The sequence below is a fragment of the Cornus florida genome, unplaced genomic scaffold (assembly GCF_030987335.1).
Source record: "Cornus florida cultivar Cherokee Brave unplaced genomic scaffold, ASM3098733v1 CherokeeBrave_3.0.0_Hap2_Chr01, whole genome shotgun sequence".
In the NCBI taxonomy this organism is placed as follows: Eukaryota; Viridiplantae; Streptophyta; class Magnoliopsida; order Cornales; family Cornaceae; genus Cornus; species Cornus florida.
Window position 1 is genome coordinate 30,373,256 of NW_026775571.1, and position 21,661 is coordinate 30,394,916.

At 39.4% G+C, this 21,661-nt stretch overlaps 1 pseudogene; it reads right to left on the reverse strand.

The window, feature by feature from the left end:
* Positions 1-449: 449 nt before the first annotated feature.
* Positions 450-548, reverse strand: LOC132283410 (small nucleolar RNA R71; annotated as a pseudogene).
* Positions 549-21,661: the final 21,113 nt, after the last annotated feature.

The following is a 21,661-nucleotide window of genomic DNA, read 5'->3' on the forward strand; positions in this document are numbered from 1 at the left end:
GCTAAGGCCAATGTATGCTCCATAACCTCCCATAGTTCAAGGCAATCAAGGTGCCTATGTTGCACCTCCAATTGCTAATCCTCCCCTTGCTTTAAGAGATCACTATGTGCCCAATGAATACAATGCACCCACATGCATTCAATTGCCACCATTTAGAGCACACCACTATGAGATCAAACCACAAACCATTCAAATGCTTCCTAATTATCATGGACTTCCAAGTGAAGAACCTTACAAGAATTTGGATGCGTTTCTTGAAGTATGTTCCACCGTGAGATACACGGACATGCCGGAAGAGGTCTTAAGGCTTAAAATTTTCCATTCACCCTTAAAGATAAGGAAAAATATTGGTTTAACAATCTTAGGCCTTTTTCAATAACTTCTTGGGCAGAAATGTAACAAGAGTTCTTGAAGTAGTACTATCCGGTTTCTAAGACTAATGCCATGAGAACCTCAATTCGAGAGTTTTCATATGGGGATGGGGAAACGTTCTATGAGGCATGGGAAAGATTTAATGAATTGCTTAGGAAGTGTCCACATCATGACATGCCCAAATGGAAATTAGTTCAATATTTCTCTGAGTGCTTATCCGACAATTATAAGGGCATGGTTGATGCTTCCATGGGTGGCTCTTACATTGATAGGCAAGAGGATGACGTGTGGCGTCTTTATGAGAGCATGAGGGAAAATTCTTTGCATCGAACTTTATCTTCTAAGAATGATAGGAATTCAAGTGGAAGGAAGAGTGTTGGCTTACATCAAGTTGACCATTCCAATAAAATAGCCGCTGAGATGAAATCCTTATCTCACATGTTTGATTAATTCTTGATCAACCAAAACTCAACAAATCAAGTATCTTCCATCCCTAACCATTCCCATAATGCATCCAATGAGACATGTATGACTTGTTCAAGTGTTTTACATTATACTTCCAATTGTCCCCATGGACATGTGCAAAGTGAGCATCATGAACAAGTTAATGCAACTTTTGTTAATCAAGGGAACAATCCTTATGGCAATCACTATAATCCTAGTTGGACGAATCACCCGAACTTCTCTTGGAGAAACCAAGGGGAAGGCTCAAACCCTCCCTAAGGTGGTTTCCAAGGGAAGTATGTTCCACCTCCGATGCAAAGCCAAGGTTCCCAAGGTTATAGATCATCATTTCAATCACAAGGAAATCAATTTTCTAATTCTCATTTTCCAAATCAACCATCATATTCTCAAGGAAATTCTAGGAGTCCCATTTTTAAAGAGAAAGTTTTGACCGCTCTAGGAACTCTAGAAACGAATACTCAATTGCTTCATTTTTATTCTCAAATCCATTGCTAAGCTAGAAACCCAAGTAAGGCAAATAACTAGTACTTTAAATGCTAGAGAGAAAAGGAAAATGCCTTTGAATGCCCCACCCAAGCAACAATGTGTTGTGGAGACTCATTCCTCATCGGAAGGTCACACAATAGAGCATGTCAATTCGGTGACTACCTTGAGAAGTGGGAAGATTGTGGACAACCAAGTGGGCATGTCCAATGAAGAGAGTGAACCAGTGCAACCCAAAGTTGACACCCGTCCCGTTTCTCATCCTATTCCTCCTTCATTGCATATGCATGATCTTTCAAATGAGAATGTGTTGAAAAGTGATTTGAAAGGTGATTTTGAAAAGAAAAATTTGCAAAATGATTTCAAAACTTCTTGTGTTAAAGAGACTTCAAAGAAAATTTCTGAAAAGGTTTTTGAGCCAAGAGCTCCATTTCCGGATGCCTTAAAAGGATCCATTTCAATTGACAAGAAAAAGGCCAAAACAAATGAAATTATGGATGTGTTTAGGCAAGTGAAAGTCAATCTTCCACTTTTGGATACAATCAAGAAAATTCTAGCTTATGCCAACTTTTTGAAAGACTAATGCACCCAAAAGAGGAAGAATAAAAGCCAAACACCTAGGAAAGTGGTCTTAACCGAGCAAGGAAGCTCAATTTTGCAACATAACACTCTTCCAAAGTTTAAGGACCCCGATTCACCTACCACTTCATGCATCATTAGAGATCATATCATTAATCGGGATCTTTTAGACTGAGGAGCAAGTGCTAACCTTCTTCTGTACTCGGTATATGTCAGATTAGGCTTAGGAGACTTGAAACCGACGTCGGTGGTTTTGCAACTTGCCGACCAATCCATCAAAAAGCCTAGGGGTATCATTGAGGACGTAATGATAAAGATTGATAAATTTTTCTTCCCCGTTGATTTTGTTGTCATTGACACAGAACTGGTCCCGAATCCTACGAGCCAAATTCCCATTATCCTTGGCCATCCTTTCTTGGCAACCGCGAATGCCAACATTAATTGTAGGACGGGGATAATGAAGATCTCATTTGGCCACATAAAGGTGAATTTGAATATCTTCAATCCGACCCCCAATTCATTTGACAAGCATAAAGAAGTGAATGTTGTAGAGAAATATCATGACCTTGAATGTGAAGGAATATAGTCTTTGTGTGAAACCAAAACTCCAAAAAGTTCATCTTCAACCCTGAATTCCAAGAAAGTAGTTTCAAAATCTTGTTTTGAAAGGGCATGGAAGCCCAAAGATCATTTTGACCAAGGACCAAAAATTTCTTTTGAGCCTAATCCAACAAGTTCTCTAGGGAACCATTTGTTGGGTGGAGTTCAAAGCACTTATCACCTCATCAAAGAGGGGATGCCCTATAAGATGTTTGACCAAGGCTAAAAGAGCCCAACATCTTGCTAGAGACGTTAAAGACTAGTACATTTCGTAGGGTGTCATAACCCTATTCCTCCCTTATTTCTATTTTAAATTTCATTTCTTGCGAATGCGAAGTCTAGATATTTGCTTTAGGATTGCATGCACTTTCATGTTGAAAATAAGCATTTTGCATAAGTTTGATCGATCTCCAAGGAGGTTCGATCGATCAAACTCCATACCTGCATCAAACCTGCATCCAATCACCTCTCTGTCCAATTGTTCGAAGAAAACCTGCATATTTCAGCTCTTTATCCCATCATTCGAACTTGTTCCTAGATCAATCTTTAGTTCTTCAATCGATCTAACTTCATCTTGGATCGATCTGCAGTCCCAACACTTAGAAATTTTTGAACCTGCATCCAACCTGCATCAAAAGGCCTCTCTATCCCATCGATCGAACATGTCTGCAGGTTTTTGCATGTTCGATCGATCGGAGTTCATCTAAAATCGATCTTAGAGGGTTCGATCTTTGTTCTTTACTGTTTTAAGTTTGATTTTTTTTTTTTTTTTTTTTTTTTGTTGTTGTTTTGAATTTTAAATTTTAAAAAAATAAAAAAATAAGAAAAATTATATAATAAATAATATATATTTTATTTTATATTCCAAAATATATATATATATTTTATTTTATTTTTGTTTATTTTTATTTTATTTAGTTTTATTTTTCAAAAATCGAAAAAAAATATTTTTCATTTTTAATTTTTGATTTTAAAAAATTCAAAAGCTTCAAAAAAAAAAAATAATTTTGCCTTTTAGTGAGGAGAGATCGATTTCAGTTCGATCGATCGAACCGGTAACGGAATGTTTTTAAAAAAACCAAACCTAGGGTTATTAGATCGATACCACAGATCGATCTAACACCCTCACCTTCGTCCCTCGTTGCTGCAACTCACTTCCCAACCTCTGGCGAGTCCATCTCATCTCGAATCTCTCCACTGCATCTCGGATCTTAGATCTTATCTCCCTTTCATCTCGATCATCTCTTGGTTTTAGGTAAGATTTGAAATCCCTCTTTTGATTTTAAGCTTAATGTTCATGAATCCATGCCTTCCATGTTAGATCTAAGGTGTTTTGATGATGAATCTTGCCATTGATGAAGCATTGAAGCTATGTATATATGTGTATATATATGTATATATAGGTTTTATATTTTTTGGTTTTAATTCTTGATTTTGGGGGTCACTGGCCAAGGAAAGTGACCAAAATTGTTGATTTGTTGTGTAGAGGGGCCCACAAGCTTGTTTGTGAGGCCCCCGTGCCATCCACATCATAGATCTGTGACTTTTCGAATTTCACCTCACAGTTCGATCGATCGAACTTTTTCTCAGATCGATCTATAACAGATCGATCTCACTTATTCAAGATCGATCGAACTTGCATCGATCTCACATTTTTGTGATCGATCGAACCTCACAGATTTGCATCACACATTTCACACACCATCTCTTGTGTTTCATGCTATCTCATACATGCCCAATGCCTGTATTTTCCATATTGGATGCATTCCATACTTATACTGTCTAGCATGCTTCACATCATGTCACTTATTCTTTGTCACTTGCATAGATTCATGTTCCTTATCTCCCTTGTTTATCCTATTTGACATACATGATTCTATAAACTGTGCTTTAATTCTTTATACCAGCACTCATTTCCTTTTTACAAGTTTTCTTTTTATTTTGCAGGCGATGGCGAGGGTCAAGACTATTGCTCGTGGTCAATATCACCGCAGGGCCAGGCGGAGATTAGACGACCAGGAAGGTCCATCTCACATCCAAAACCCCATTCATGAGTCCGAGCCAGAGCCCTCTCATATTCAGAAGGAGCCAGCAGAGCCTACTCCACCTTAGTCTCCATCCGCTGACAGTAGACTACAGTCTTTGGCTGAGGCATCTTCTTCACAGGCTGGTGTTGAGGCTGAGCACATACCATCTCCATCACTACCACCAGCTCAGCCAGCTCAGGACTTAGACCGACTATTGCCTAGATACTCACGCCTTCAGGTGGCGCATGAGTCGGTCTTCGATATAGACTACTTCTCCCGTTCTATTCTTACCAGAGCAGTATATGATGATATAGACCAGAGGGGCATCTCAGCCATACTAGCCCCTGTCACATACCCAATGTACCCGAGGTTGGTCTGAATGTTCTTCCAGAACCTCCGACCTGCCCCGAGTAACCTGGCGGAGCTGCGGACTACCATTGACGGCCACCCTATCAGTATCACTGTGGACACTCTTTCCAGATCTTGCCGCTGTCGACACGTCTGCCCTTCCGATCTCCAGGATATATATCCTACCCTATGGAGGCCCTCATATGCAGACATGGCTGTTGCACTCACAGGTCAATATGCAGGTGGTGAGACTTTCGCCACTTGGACTTATCTGCCAGATGACCTATGGTTCTTTGATTCGGTGATATTTTGAAATGTTTATATGGCCTGCCACAAGATATAGAGGCACGACGATTATCTTACAGCTCTGTATGCCGTCTATACAGGGCATTGGCATTCCATTCCTGCGCTCATCTAGTGCACTATGTTGAAGCTATATGTTGATCATATCAGCAAGGCCAAGCCTAAACGGGCTAAGTATCTCCCATTCGGCCATCTCATCACACAGATTATGAGAGACCAGCGCTATCCCTTCCAGCCACGGGAGCGCACTGAGTCTGGGGCCTACTCATTCATGAAGAAGGATTGGGATAAAATTTATAAGGCTCTTATCAAGATTCTACAGGACGACGCTGTGGAGGCAGCTGAGGAGCTAGAGAGAGAGGAGTTAGAGCAGGCAGCGAATGATGTACCAGTTGATCTAGCTACCATGTATATGGATATTGACTTGGAGCAACTCGTAGAGGACCCAGAGCATCACTCTCCATTTAGGTCGCCCGTTCACGATAAGGAGCAGGCTCAGGATCATCATTCTCCCGCTCCAGTAGCACCTGAGGCTCCAGTTCAGATACTCAGCTTCGAAGAGCGTCTTCAGACTCTGGAGGACGGCATGGTTTCCATCCAGGCTGATATTTCTTCACTCCACATGGATGTCATAGCTGCATTACGTGATCTATCGAGAGACATCCGCAGAGCATGCCCTGCTCGTCCTACCTCCTCTTCATGATTTCCATATCTTCTTCTCCTATTATATATGTGATATTTGTCTTATTTTTGCTTCTGTTATATACTTGCGGCCAGTCTGTTGGCCTAGACATTGGATGTACTATACTATTCTTTATTTCTCATTTATGCATACTTTGTTTTTGGATGTCATATATATGTATTGATATATCTATCTGTGATTGACTCCATCAGGTGCATCCCAGTGATGAGCGCTGAAAAATACACATTTAAACCCCTTAAGCTTAGGTATTCTAGGACCTTTACCTATCTTATTTCCCCGCCTTAGATTAATTTCGTGTTATTCCCATTTTGAGGTACTTATCCCCTAAATAAGCTAACTCAGCCAAATAAGAGCAGAAATGAAACAATTCTGGGATGAATCAAAGAAATGAGCAAATTAGAGCAAAAGGAAGCACAAAGGTGGAATTTCAGCATCTTTGATCGATCCAACATCAGTCTTCGATCGATCGAACTTCCATTAATCTAAGCATTTCAAGATAGATCCGAGCCATGATGTCATTTTCAGAGATCCCAAAAGTTCGATCGATCCAACATCATTCTTTGATCGATTGAACCTTCTTGTCCTTATCCAGATGCCAGATCTTATCCAGCTGTACCACCCTACCAACCGCTTTTGTCCTTTTCTCAAAAATATCTTCAAAATATCTCAGATTTGTTTTTATCCAAAAAGGCACCGCCATTCAGGATCGATCCAACATCAATTCGATAGATCTCAGCCATGTTCGATCGATCCAACCTCAAGTTCGATCGATCGAACTTTCCAAATCCCGAGAAAGTCCAAATTCCAGCTCACTAAAAGTTGTCTCATATCCAATCATTGAGGAATATTTGCTGTACTAGCTTAGCTAAATTTGGGTGATTTTTGACCTACCAATATAAGGAATATGCGCAAGTTTTTGGAGCATAGACACAAAGGGATTCACATACTCATTCTTAGACACACTTAGAGGCTTAGAGGAGGAGCAGGCTAGAGACACCATTGGAGACTTTTCATCAACCAAGGAACAAATCTCTACCATGGAGTTAGCCCTTGAGGGCTGGAGGAAACCATCCATGAGTGGCTAGACATCCTCTTGGGGCTAGAGTTAGCCCTAAGCATGCTTTCTACATCTTGATTTATGGATTTGTATTATAATACTTGTTTTGACATATTTATATATATAGATCTTGTTTATTCAATGATTTGTATGGTTTAATGCTTTCAATTGATCATTTCATTCTATCCATATGTCTATGTATGCTAGAATAGATGTTCATGTGTTTGCCTCTATTTCTTGTGTTGTTGATGCATGTCTATGTGTATTAATGCTATAGATCTAGAGATTGTGAAGACATAGTGCTTAATGGAATGCCCTTGTGGTTTATTTGATGGTTCATACTTATTTCTTGATGGATTGTGCCTCTCCCTTAGTTTAATTAGCTTAATTTCATGTCATTAGCTTCGTTGTAGTGTAGTGGTAGCTAGATGTTAAATGGGAGGACAATCCATGCTTGTTGTTTGATGATCCATACTTATGAATGCAAGTGGCATATTTCTCTAATTTTGTGATGTGTTTGGTTGTGAGCTTAAAGAAAGGATTTATGGGCTAATTTGATATGTTGTGCCATCCACTATGTTGCTTAGACAATATATGCTTATTTGTCATCCATGCTTGTTGAAACAACCACACACACACCATTGTTACAATACATACCTTTTCTCTCATTAATCATTCATTAAAGGTGTAGAAGAGTTATGCTTAGTGGTGATCTCTAAACCCCAAGATCTTTCTCTCTCTCATTTTACCTCTATTGCATCATTGTTTACTTTAGTTTTTATCTTAGCTTAACTCAACCTCTAAGCGATCCTTTGATCACTCGACCTACTAACCCTAATCTTGATTCCACAACCTTTTGCGACCCTCACAATCCCTTGGGAAGATCCCTACTCATCCTTGCTATATTTTTAGTTAGCGGTAGTAATGGCATTTATAAATGTAAAACTTGGCCACACTTACTTACACACAAACTCGGTCGGGGAGGCGACTAACCACCGCACCACCCAGTGACTTCAGTGAGAGAGAGCACTGCCCGAATTTTTCAGGACCACCCCTTTTCTTCTCTCCTTACTTTAATTTGTTATCCCATTTACACTTGCATGTCCACTGTGCACCTATTATTATCCCCTTTGTTATCTAATGAACTTTTATCCAATGCCATCTTTTCAGGACCACAGTTAATCCCAAGTTTGGGGGGGCTATGGCACCTACTTTAGATACTTGTGTCCCGACCATTCTTTGCTTAGCTGCACTTGTTATACTCTTTCCTTTGTTCCCTTTGCACATTGAGGACATTGTGCCATTTAAGTTAAGGGGGGGGGTAATGGTGTTAATTACAGTATTTGCTTTCAATTCCAAATTTTGAGGATGACGTGTATATTTGAGGAATTTTCTATGATTGGTTCATAACTAGTTATGATTTTGATCTTTTAAGGACTATATTGCTTAAAATTTAAAAATTGCTTGACTTGAGAGTCTAATACTCCTTGTATGCTTTGTGGATGCCATTTAGGAGTACATTTTTCGAAAGATTGATATCATGCTTGCACTTGTGGTCCACATTATCTTGATTTTGTGATTGTTTTGAAATTCACTTTAGGATTCTACACTAGCACAGGCGCACACTAGCATTCATTTATGGGGTACATGCTTTGTTGATTATTGAATTGGTTATATCCCAATTAAGCTAGTAGTGCATTGAAAGCTTTCATTATTGATAAAACTGGATAACAATCCCTTTTCACTAAGTAGCCGGGATTCTAGCCTCATCAAGCACTAAACTTCTCACGCTGAAAGCTAGAGGGCCCAAACTCTAGGTTAATAATTGAACTTGTCTATTCAAAAAAAAAAAAAAAATTGAGGACTTCTCCCAAAAGGTGAGAAGTAGGAAATGATTAGATGGAGGTTGTTTTGATTTGTAGCCTAGTTGATTTGAGCTTGTAAGTCCTTAGGGGTGTTTGAACACCTAGTGCCCTAAAGCCGTCTGGTTTGGGAGTCATTGACCTAACGCTCGACCTCATGGATCGCTAGAAAGCTTAATAGATCAACACATTGCACCATGTTTCCATCTTTGATCGTATAAAAAAAAAAAAAAAAAAAATCGAGTGAAAAGAATAAGCGTAAGGATGATCGATACTAGATTTGTGTGCTAGTTTAAGGGTAAGGATGTGATCATTTCTTTAGTTGGCTAAGATAGCAACATACTTCATGCCGGTCCACTTAAAAAGGATTCTAGAGTTGTTTTGATTTGCATGATCATTTTCTTGATGTGTGGAGGACCATATTTGCTTGTTTGATGTTAAGATTTTGGAAGATTGTTTGGAAATGTTTGAAAAATTGCATACTTGAGGTAGTTTTCTCCCAATGCTTGTTTGCAATATTGGTATCTCTTTTGTGAGAATGAGCTTAATGTTTATGGGTATCATTTCTGGAAACCCTCACGAGACTTCACTCGTCCACTAGGGGTAACCTAGGGGTTTAAAAGGCTTGTTGCATATGCTAAATGTAAACTTGTTCCCTACGAAAGTGGCGTTATCCATTTATTGCTTTCTAGTTCATAGTTGTATAGTTTTTCATTTCATTCCTTTACTTTCTAGTTCATTGCTAGGGACTAGCAATATATAAGTTTGGGGGTGTGATGAGCGCTGAAAAGTGCGCATTTAAACTCCTTAAGCTTAGGTATTCTAGGACCTTTATGTATTTTGTTTTCCCGCTTTATATTAATTTTGTATTATTTTCATTTTCAGGTACTTATCCCTAAAATAAGCCAACTCAGCTAAATAAGAGCATAATTGAAGCAATCTTGAGATGAATCAAAGAAAGGAGCAAAGTGGGAGCAAAAGGAAGCAAGTGGTGGAAATTCAGCAAGTTCGATCGATCTCAGAAAATATTCGACCGATCGAAAGTTCATTGATCTCAGCATTTCAAGATGGATCCAAGCTCTTTTGTCCTTATCCAAAGATCCCACAAAGTTCGATCGATCCAACTTTCTTCCAACCGATTGAAAAGATTCCATTTTATCCAGTTGTACCACCCTACTTGCCATACTTGTCTCTTTCCCAAAAATATCTTCAAAATATTTTAGATTTGTCGTTATCCAAAAAGGCGCCGCCATAGAGGATCGATCCAGCTTAAATTCAATAGATCTCAGCCATGTTCGATCGATCTCACCACAAGTTTGATCGATCGAACTTCCTCAAGCCTGAGAAAATCGAATTTCCAACTCATTAAAAGTTGTCTCATGTCCAATCATTGGAAGGAATATTGGTGTTCGAGCCCAGAGCTCATTGGGGGTGACATTTAACCTACCTATATAAGGAATATGAGCCATTCTTGAGATATACTAGATAGAAACACTAAAGACACAAATTCCATATTCTTAGTAAGAAAGAAAAGAAAAGAGGAGGCTAAAGACATAAGCCTGGAGTTCTTCTATTAACCAAGAAGAGGAGCAATCTCTACCATGGAGTTAGCCCATGAGGGTTGGAGGACACCATCCTTAGTGGCTAGACATCCTCTTGGGGCAAGAGTTAGCCCTAAGCATGCTTTCTACATCTTGATTTATGTGTTTTTGAAGGGATTTGTATTGTGATACATGTTTTGACACTTTTATATATATAGATCTTATTTATTCAATGATTTGTGTAGTTTAATACTTTCAATTGATCATTTCATTTTATCCGTATGTCTATGTATGCTAGAATAGATGTTCATGTGTTTGTCTTTAGATTTTGTATTATTGATGCATGTCTATGTGTATTAATGCTATAGATCTAGAGATTATCAAGACATAGTGCTTAATGGAATACTCTTGTAGTTTATTTGATGGTTCATACTCATTTGTTGATGGATTGTGCCTCTCTTTTAGATTAATTAGTTTAATTTCATGTCATTAACTTAATTATAGTGTAGTTGTAGTTTAGATGTTAAATAGGAGGACAATCTATGCTTGTTGTTTGATGTTCCATACTTATGAAAGCAAGTACCATATGTTTCTAACCTTGTGATATGTTTGGATTGTGAGCTTAAAGAAAGGATTAATGGCTTAGTTTGATATATTGTTTTATCCATCATGTTGCTTAGACAATATATACTAAATTTGTCATTCATGCTTGTTGAAACAACCACACACACATACTATTGTTGCAATACATGTTTTCCCCTCATTAATCATTCATTAAGGGTATAGAAAAGCTATGCTTAGTGGTGACCTCTAAATCCCAAGATCTCTCTCTCTCTCATTTTCTCTCCATTAAATTTAATTGTTTACTTTAGTTTAAATTACATCTTAGCATAATTCAGTCACCAATCAATCTTTTGATAATTCGACCTACTAACCCTAATCTCGATTCCACAGCCTAATATGACCCACCAATCCCTTGGGACGATCCCTACTCGCCCTAGCTATATTTTTAGTGAAAGGTCGTAGTGGCATATTATAAATGTAAAACTTGGCTACACTCACCATATTCCAAAACACCACTCTCTTTTGCACAAACTTTGGTTTGGGTGTGACGATCTGGCCTGAGCAGTCGAATTGTGTACAATAAGGTTGATAAAGGAAAAGATGAAACAATCTTTCTTCCCAAAAATCTAAATCCTATCTTATCTAATCCAAATTTCACTCCTGAAAATCCAAAGTCTAGCACTGAAAATTCCAACCTTGTCACCCCAAATGTGGAGACTTTTTATGAGCCTAAGGCTCCGTTTCCTCAATGACTCCAAGAGTCGACACATTTTGGGAATAAAAGTTGTAAAATTTATGACATGTGGGAGGTCTTTAGGCAAGTAAAGATTAACCATCCACTCTTGGATGCTATCAAGAAAATCCCTCCCTATGTAAAATTTCTCAAGGATTTGTGTACTCAAAAATGCACTGCCAAGAATCATTTACCAAAAAAGGTAAGCCTACTTGAAAATGTGAGTGCGATCATTCAGCACAGCACTCCTCCAAAGTATAAGGATTTGGGCGCCCCAACAATCTCGTGTGTTATCGATGACAACAAGATAGAAAGGGCCCTCCTTGACTTAGGAGCGAGTGTAACTTAATTCCATATTCAGTTTACTAACAACTTGGGTTGGGTGATCTTAAGCCAACCTCCATGGTTTTGCAGCTTGCCGATAGATCGGTCAAGCACCCACGGGGCATTCTTGATGATGTCATCATCAAAGTGGATAAATTCTACTTCCTGGTAGACTTTGTGGTTCTTGACACAGAACCGGTCCATGATCCAAAGAAACATATTCCCGTGATCCTCGGTAAGCCTTTCTTAGCTATGGCTAATGCTTCAATAAATTACCGAACCAGGGTGATGGATATCGCCTTTGGAAATATACAAGTCAAACTCCACATTTTCCATGCAACTCAACATCCTTCCGGAGAGGATGATTGTTTTCTCATTGATGTGGTAGATGAAGTGGTCGAAGATTCTCTCCCCTTAATTCTAAGCAAGGATCCTTTTAAAACTTGCATGTCTCACTTTGACTTCGCAAACTTTGATATCAATCAATCCATCCAAGAAGTAAATTCTTTGCTAGATATTGGTGCTATCATGGACTTTCCTCCTTGGAAGGTGCCAAGAGAACCAGTTCCTCAACGTTCAACTACTCCTCTGGTCCCTTCCTTGAAATCTCCACCACAACTTGAGTTAAAGCCGATCCCGGTCCACCTCAAGTATATGTTTCTTGGTGCAAATAAAACTCTTCTAGTCATCATTACGTCGTACCTTTTAAAGGACCAAGAAAATAGCCTCATAGCGGTGCTACAAGAGCACAAAGAAGCTATTGGCTGGGTAGTGGCTGATTTGAAAAGAATTGACCCTTCTATTTGTATGCATCGCATTCATATGAAGGACGACGCAAAACCTTCTAGAGAGGTACAACACCGGTTTAATCCAAACAGGAAGGAAGTGGTCATGAAAGAAGTGATCAAGCTATTAGATACATGAATCATCTACCCCATCTCTGATAGCAAGTGGGTGAGCCCCACCCAAGTTGTTCCCAAGAAATTCGGCCTTACTATTGTTAAAAATTCAACAGGAGAGCTCGTGCCACAACACACCACCACCGGGTGGCGTGTATGCATTGACTACCGGAAGCTCAATTCTACCACTAGGAAGGATCATTTCTCACTCCCATTCATTGATCAAATCCTAGAAAGGTTTTCCAGCCAAAGCTACTATTATTTCCTTGATGGTTATTCCAGCTATAACCAAGTGGCAATTGATCCTCAAGATCAAGAGAAGACCATATTCAAATGTCCCTTTGGAACTTTTGCTTATAGATGCATGCCCTTTGGGCTATGCAATGCACCGACAACTTTCCAAAGGTGCATGATGTCCATATTTTCTGATATAGTTGAAAAGTTTTTGGAAGTATTCATGGATGATTTTTCCATCTTTGGATCTTCCTTTAACTTATGTCTCCAAAATCTATCCAATGTGCTTCAAAGATGCATGGAGACAAATCTGATACTAAGTCAGGAAAAGAGTCATTTTATGGTCCAAGAAAGAATTGTCTTGGGACATGTTATTTCCAAAAGGGGAATTAAGGTCGACAAGGCCAAAGTTGAATTGATCTCTAATCTTCTTCCTCCAAATTCTGTCCCTTAAATCCATTCCTTTCTTGGTCATGCCGACTTTTACCGCCGCTTCATCAAAGATTTTAGCAAAATATCCCGGCCCTTGTGTAATCTTCTTGCCAAGCATATTCCCTTCAATTTTGATAAAGCCTGTTTGGAAGCTTTCAAGAAGCTCTGTACTCTTTTCTCATCAACCCCAATCATCAAACCGCCTAACTGGTCTCTTTTATTTGAGATCATGTGTGATGCATCCAATTATGCATTGGGTGCGGTTTTGGGCCAGCGTGTGGACAAGTTTCCGCATGCTATCTATTACGCTAGCAAAACTCTATCTGATGCTCAATTGAATTACACCACCACTGAAAAAGAGTCGCTAGCTGTGGTGTACACCTTGGATAAATTTCGTTCTTACCTTCTTGGATCCAAGGTTGTTGTCTTTTCAGACCATGCCACTTTTAGGCATTTGCTCGCTAAAAAAGAGACCAAACCCCATCTAATTCGATGGATACTCTTACTCCAAGAGTTTGACATTGAAATCCGGGACAAAAAAGGGACATACAATGTTGTCGCTGACCATCTCTCTCGTTTACTCATTGAGAAATCCTCTGAATTTGCTGCAATTCGTGATTCCTTTCCGGATGAGAAATTGTTTCAGATTTCTCATTCAAATCTTCCTTGGTTTACGGATATTGTCCACTACCTTACGGTAGGAAAAATTCCATCCAAATGTTCAAAACATGAGAAAGATCGTTTCTTCTCCCAAGTCAAAAATTTCTTTTGGGAAGATCCGGAATTATTCAAGTATTGTGCAGACCAAATTATCCGCGATGCATTCCCAAAACTGAATTCTCAAGTGTCCTAAATTTCTGCCACACTCTTGCATGTGGAGGACACTTCAGTGCCAAGAAAACTACTGACAAAGTCCTTCAAAGTGGATTTTATTGGCCGTCTTAGTTTCGGGATGTTTATAATTTTGCCAAGTCATATGAGCATTGCCAAAAGCTCGGATCCATGTCCAGAAGAGACATGATGCCCTTTACCCCCTTCTTCATTATAGAAATTTTTGATGTGTGGGGAATTGACTTCATTGGACCATTTTCATCTTCTTATGGCTATGAGTACATTCTTGTAGCGGTGGATTACGTGTCTAAATGGGTTGAGGCCAAAGATACCAAAACCAACAATCATAAAGTTGTGGTCAAGTTCGTTCCAAGAAAAACATCTTCAGTTGGTTTGGTACACCAAGAGCCCTCATCAGTGACGGAGGATCTCACTTTTGAAATCGCTATCTTGAATCCGTCCTTCTTAAATACTCTATCATTCACAAAGTTGCCACACCTTACCACCCTCAAATGAGTGGTCAAGTAGAATTATCTAATCATGAGATCAAGCATATTCTGGAAAAAATAATTCGCCCGGATCACAATGATTGGTCATTGAGACTAAACGATGCACTTTGGGCCCACCGGACAGCGTATAAGACGCCCATTGACATGTCATCATATCGACTTGTCTTTGGTAAAGCTTGTCATCTCTCGGTAGAGTTAGAGCACCGTGCTTATTGGGTATAAAACGGTTCAACTTTGATCTTAAGCAAGCCGGTTCTACTCGTAAATTGTAGCTCAATGAGCTTGAGGAAATTTAAAATGATGCGTATGAAAGCGCCAAAATCTATAAGGCAAAGACTAAAGCATTTCATGACAAACACATTGTTAACAAGTCTTTTGCCCCTGGACAGAAAGTTTAACTTTTCATTTCTCGCTTGCGACTCTTTCTCGGTAAACTCCGTTTACGGTGGGATGGTCCATATGTTATCTCATCCATCTTTCCTCATGGTGTAATTGAACTTCATGATCCTACCGATCGATCTCTCTTTAAGGTTAACGACCAACGGCTTAAGCCTTATGTTGATGGCATCGTCCCGATCTGAAAAGTAGAGAAAGTCCTATTGATGGACCCAATTTACGAGGACTGATGCGTAATCATGGTTGTCTAGCTATCGACTTTAAATTTAGCACTCTTGGAAAGCAATTCTTTCAACTTCTAAGCTTCCTTCTTCCAAGTTGCCTTAGCCAAGAATTTTTCGAAAATTAGCTAAGTATAACCAAAATGTGACCTTTTCTGGAATTATCTCAAATTGCGTTCCAAAAGTCACATTTGGTCTTCTTAGTCATTTTAAGGTCTCGGTACCATTTTCGGAATTTTTCAAGATTATTCTGGCATTTTGCTCAAAAAATCCAAAAATAACGGGAAATTAAGGCATAAAAAATTGCGCTCTTGCAAATGAGCTCCGATTCTCGTTCCAAAGGTTCTACAAGGTGTCTAGGGTCAATAAGAGCTTAAATTTTAAATTTGGGAATTTTTTGACCCCGGTCCGGCCTCCGTTAGGCCAGCAATCACTTTAAGAAGGCGGAATGCCCAGAAGCAATTGCGGGCGCCCGCCAAAATAGGCAGTGAGTCTTATTCTCACGGGACCCCACCAAGCATTGCGGGCCCCCACCGTGTATCCTACTGCGAGCCCTGGGCCAAGCCCTTGACACGCCACGGGCGCCCGCCGAAGGAGGCAGTAAGCTTGAAGAATCGCGGGTACCAGCCCATGCCTCGGGTAAGTGGTTTTAAAGGCAATTTCTAAGGCCCATTTAAAAAATCCTTCTTTCCCCCTCTCTTATTCCAGTGGCGCCCCTCTCACCCTCACCCTCTTAACCCTTCATTTCTCACCTCCATCTCTTCCTCTCCCATCTCTATCATCCTTCTACCCAACCCACTTCTCTCATCCTCCTAATTCCATCCATCTCTCACCAAGCAAGAGGGATTGTTTTGGTTCCTCATTCACCTTGGGTAAGTTTCTAGCACCCTCTTTTTCTTTCAATTTTTCATCATGTGGAGGTTGGGATTGATTGTCTAGAGGTGTCATATTTGTTTGGGGCTTGTAGTTTGTTTATTGTAAGTCAAATTTTTGGGTTTTTCTATCTCTAATCCACCTTTGGCTCTCTTCCATTTTGTCTTGCATGCTAGGTGTTCAATAAATTGCCTGAACAACCTTTTTCTTCCAAATGGCACCCAAAACCTCTTCTAAGCACGCTCGCCCATCTGTGGGGCCATCCGAGGAACTCCCCATGCCAAATTGGGCTGAGAGGTCCATTAAACCCGAGGCCAAATTTATTATCAAAGATGGCTTCAACAAAAATCTGGAAATGGCATGGGCGGTCAAAGAATTGACGGACCGTGGCCTAAAATCTCTATTCAAGCCACGCGCTAGCTATTTCTATCCGCGCATAATCCACCAATTCTACTCCAACATGTTTTATTCATGTGCGGACCTAGACATCATTAAGACCACCATTGATGGCGCAGAATTGGGATTTAACATTTATGACCTTGTCATAGCCTTGGATTGTCCATTAGCATCTCCGGTGGATGAGGCGAGCCTGCCTCTGTACGTTGATCCTCCAGTTCGTCTGCAATTGTCAGATATTGTCGAGGAAATTTGCCACAACCATTATAGCGGCAATCGAAAATCAAGCACGAATAAGACGTACCTCCATGCCGGCTATGATTCATGGACTCCGTCATTGCCAAAAATGTCCTTCCTATTCCTAACCATTCTGAGCGTAAAGGGGTTTTTCTACACACCCTTTATGCCACTGAGAAGGAACAATGGTTTTGTGTCCCGCAGTTCATCTGGGACCAGCGTCTCAAGGTCTACAATGACCTTTTTGTGGCGTAGTCGGATAATGCCCTCACTTGGGCACTTCCTTTTCTGTACTTGGTCACCAAGCTCATCAAGAATAAATAGTTTAAGGTCCCCCACAGAGAAGAAAAGAGCACCGAGGTATTTTTTTGACATTAGTTCTTGGAGGTCGAGCACCATCCAGTTTAAGACCTCTTGTCAAGCCCGTATTAGTGGTGTGTTTGATTGGGGAGGTCCAGCCATCCCTATTACTCCTGCACTGGCTGCTCCCGCACCTGTTGCACCACCACCACATGTTATATCCCGTGCCGAGTTCGACTCTCTCAGCACCCGTCTTGATGCCATTCAGCTGCGAAATGAGACCATGGATAGCACCTTTACGGACTTCCGTAAGGAGACTTAGGTGGGACAGAAGGTGTTGTAGGCCATGCTATAGTCCTTGATTGACCGCCCGTCAGGCGGCGCCGGTGGCTCATCCTCCACTTCGATCGAGTGATTTTATGCTTTCAGTATTTATTTTGCTTTTTAGTAGTACTATTTGTATTTATTTTGGGCCGCTTTTGGTATTACATTCAGTTCGTATTTTGAACTCATAACTGTAATTGGGTCGCTATTTTGCATGAACACTTCACTTCATTTATAGTTAAATAAATTACAGTTGCTTAGTTTTATTTCTGTTTGGATTTATATGATGCTTGTTATGCATAGATGTGTTTTGACAGGTTTTTAGAATCAAGTTTGGGGGCGTTACTTCTGGAATTCGCATGGTGGTCTGTTTACACCGCCATTGATTTTTCCTCCGCTTGGTATTATTGCTCTTTGTACCCTTCTTTTTCAATTCTAATTCCATTATTTCTCTTCTCACATTGAGGACAATGTGACATTCAAGTTTGGGGGTACTTTATTGCATTTTTGGTATTACATTATTATTGCATTTTTGTTTGCATGTGCTAATTGTTCATGTAAAGTAAAAAAAAATAATTTTTTGGAAAGCAATGATAGAGTAATCTTGGAGCTTGTTGGAAATTGAAGCATGTGTTTAATACTTTGTGTATAGAGGCAAATGATAGTTGTGAAAATAAAGAAAAATTTGAAATGATCATGTTGATTCAAACCGGTTTGTATAAATGCTTCAATTAGATTTTCGTCGAATTTCATACTCTTCTATGCTTCACACTGCATAGATGCACACCGGAAACTTAATTGTGAGGCATGCAACCTGAATTACCTTAACCATGACTCAGTTGATTTGAATTGATGACCCTAATGAATGGATATCTTTGGCATTGAATCCTAAAAAAAAAAAAGAAAAAAGAAAAAAGCAATAGAAATGTGTATTTTGAATAAACCATGCCTTATAGACCTTATTTAAAAGGGAAATTCAATGATATTGGGAATCCGGTTCACTTTCATTGAAGTTAGAGTTGATTTCTATTAACGAGATGACAATTTAAGTATTTAAATAGACTATGATGTTGATGCATGAGAATTGAAATGTGTTTAGCTATTGTGTTATATCAAGGCTTCATATATACAAGGTAGTCTGCAAAATGATTCTGTCTCCAATACTCTGCCTGTTCCAAGTTGCTAGTGACTTGTGTATGTATTTTCTTGCACCATAATTGATGTATGTTGATAGCATTTTAAATGTTATCATTTTGTTAAGATCTTCATCTTTTTTTTTTTTGTTATGATACTTGCAAAATGTAATTTTGGGGGTGTGATAAGCGCCGAATATTGCATATTCAAGTGCCTTTATTTGCATTAATTAAGTCCATTAGTTGATCATATTGTACATATTAGCTTCATTTGTGTGTTTTTGTTCACTTTCAGGTTGGTTCCCTAAAGAAAGTTAAAAGTGCGGCTTTGTTGTGTTATTGAAGAATCAGAGTGTGCCGTTGCCGGGGGCCTTCATTTTGGCCAAGCTAGTGATCCATTGAACTCATGGTTACCCCTGCAAAAAGTGCTAAGAGCAATCATCGTGTTATTGGGCCGTGCTGAATCCAATTCAAGAAGTATTGCACGTCCAAGCTTGCAGCATTGCGGGCGCCCGCTGATTGAGGCAGAATGCTTTGATTTTCGCGGGGCCATACCCTGCTCATGGGCCCCCGCGAAGTGCCACCCTTGAGCCCCCTTGACAATGCGTGGGTGCCCGCCAATTTGCAGACAAGAGAGTATGGCCCTCTTTATTTCACCTAATGTTATCCCCTTAATTGGGGGGATTACTCTGCACTTGTCTAGGAGTTTTAGGCCACAAAAATAGAGTTGTTGGATGGCTATGGTTGATTATTAAGGGCTTGATTCAATGTAATAGAGAGAACTCACATTGTAGGATATTTCTAGAGAGAGAAATATTGTTCTAGAGAGGTTTTGGGTTGGAGCTTGTCTTAGGTGCAAAAATGGAGGGTGAGTTCACTTCAACCTCCTCCTCCTTTGGATTAATGGGTAACTAACTCCGTCTCTAGGGAGGTGATGATTCCTTCCTTGTAAGCATGCCTTAGTTTTAGTTTATTTTGGGGAATGATGTATATATATGTGGTTGTTTTATAATCTAGAGCTTGTACTTGATGTAATGAACCTAAATTGATATAAATGATCATATTGAATCTACTATCTTATCTTAGATTCTATGCTCTTATGGTTGTATGGCTTGTATTTTCATTGTGACAATGAAAATGAGATTGTGGAATGGTTTTAATGGCATGGTGTTTGAGAAGCTTGATAGTCCATGGCTTAGGTCTTTCCTTTGATGGTCTATTCTTGATTTTTAACTTCATGTGCATGTATCATTTGATTTAAGGCTTGATAATCTCTAGCTTAGTGAGCATGTCTAACGCTACACCTTAGTTTAGGTAGTTCAAGCATGCAAAAACTTTGATAGGTTATTCTTGCCTCTTGATTTCATGAATTTCTTGAAGATAATGTAGCAACCTTGTGTTGCTACAAATCATGGCCACTTATATATGTTGTTTCCCAAGTAAATCATATTCTAGCATGTTTATATGGTAGGTAGTGGATTCACTTCCCTAGTCCTCTCTACCTAAGTTTCTTTCCTCTTAATCTCCTTTAATTTATAGTTTTATGCACATTTTAATTCCAAGTCACCTAGTGACAAACCAAACAAAAACTCTACACCTCCTTCATCAAACTAAGTGGTTTTAATGACCTTGGTTGTCATAAACTAGCAATCCTAGTGGTTTGACTTCTCTGAACAATAACCCTATTTTACAATGATTTGTGCTATTGCAAAGGGTTGATTATTATTGAGATCGTCGACCGACCATCAATAACCACATTAATACCCTAATCCTATTCCTATAATGACTACTAAATAAAAGAAATAATAATTATACTTAAATAATATATATATATATATATTATATATGTTTATGTTCATAATTCCCAGTCCTCTTGTTATTTTGCTACAAGTATAAGGTCCCATAGATATTCAAATGGCAATACGATATCGAGGACAACATGCTCATCAGTTGATAAGGCCTGAAAAGTGCGCATTTAAACCCCTTAAGCTTAGGTATTCAAGGACCTTTATCTATCTTTTTCTCGCTTTAGATTGATTTCGTGTTATTTGCATTTTCAGGTACTTATTCCCAAAATAAGCTAACTTGGTCAAATAAGAGCAGAAATGAAGGAATTTTGGGATGAATCAAATAAAGGAGCAAAGTAGAGCAAAAGGAAGCTCAATGGTGGAATTTCAGCAACTTCGATCGATCTCAAGAAAAGTTCGATCGATCGAACTCCCACCGATCTCAGCACTTCAAGAAAGATCCAGGCCATGATGTCAGATCCAGAAAGCCCAAAAGTTCGATTGATCCAACATCATTCTTCGATCGATCCAACATTCTTGTCCTTATCCACATGCCAGATCTTATCCAACTGTACCACCCAACCAACCACTTCTGTCCTTTTCCCAAAAATATCTTTAAAATATCTCAGATTTTTTTTTATCCAAAAGGCACCGCCATTGAGGATCGATCCAACTCAAGTTCGATAGATCTCAGCTATATTCGATCGATCCAACCTCAAGTTCGATCGATCGAACTTTCTAAATCCCGAGAAAATCCAAATTCCAGCTCACTAAAAGTTATCTTATATCCATTCATTGAGGAATATTTGTTGTATGAGCCCAGCTCATTTAGGGTGATTTTTGACCTACCTATTTAAGGAATATGAGCCACTTTTTGAGGAGATCATTAGACACACATACTTGGAGAGAAAAATACTTAGTGAGGAAGAAAAGAGGAGAAGAAGGCTAGAGACACCATTGGAGACTCTTCATCAACCAAGGAGCAGATTTCTTCCATGGAGCTTGCCCTTGAGGGTTGGGAGACATCATCCATGAGTGGCTAGACATCTTCTTGGGGCTAGAGTTAGCCTTAAGCATGCTTTCTACATCTTGATTTGTGTATTCTTGAGGGGATTTGTATTGTGATAT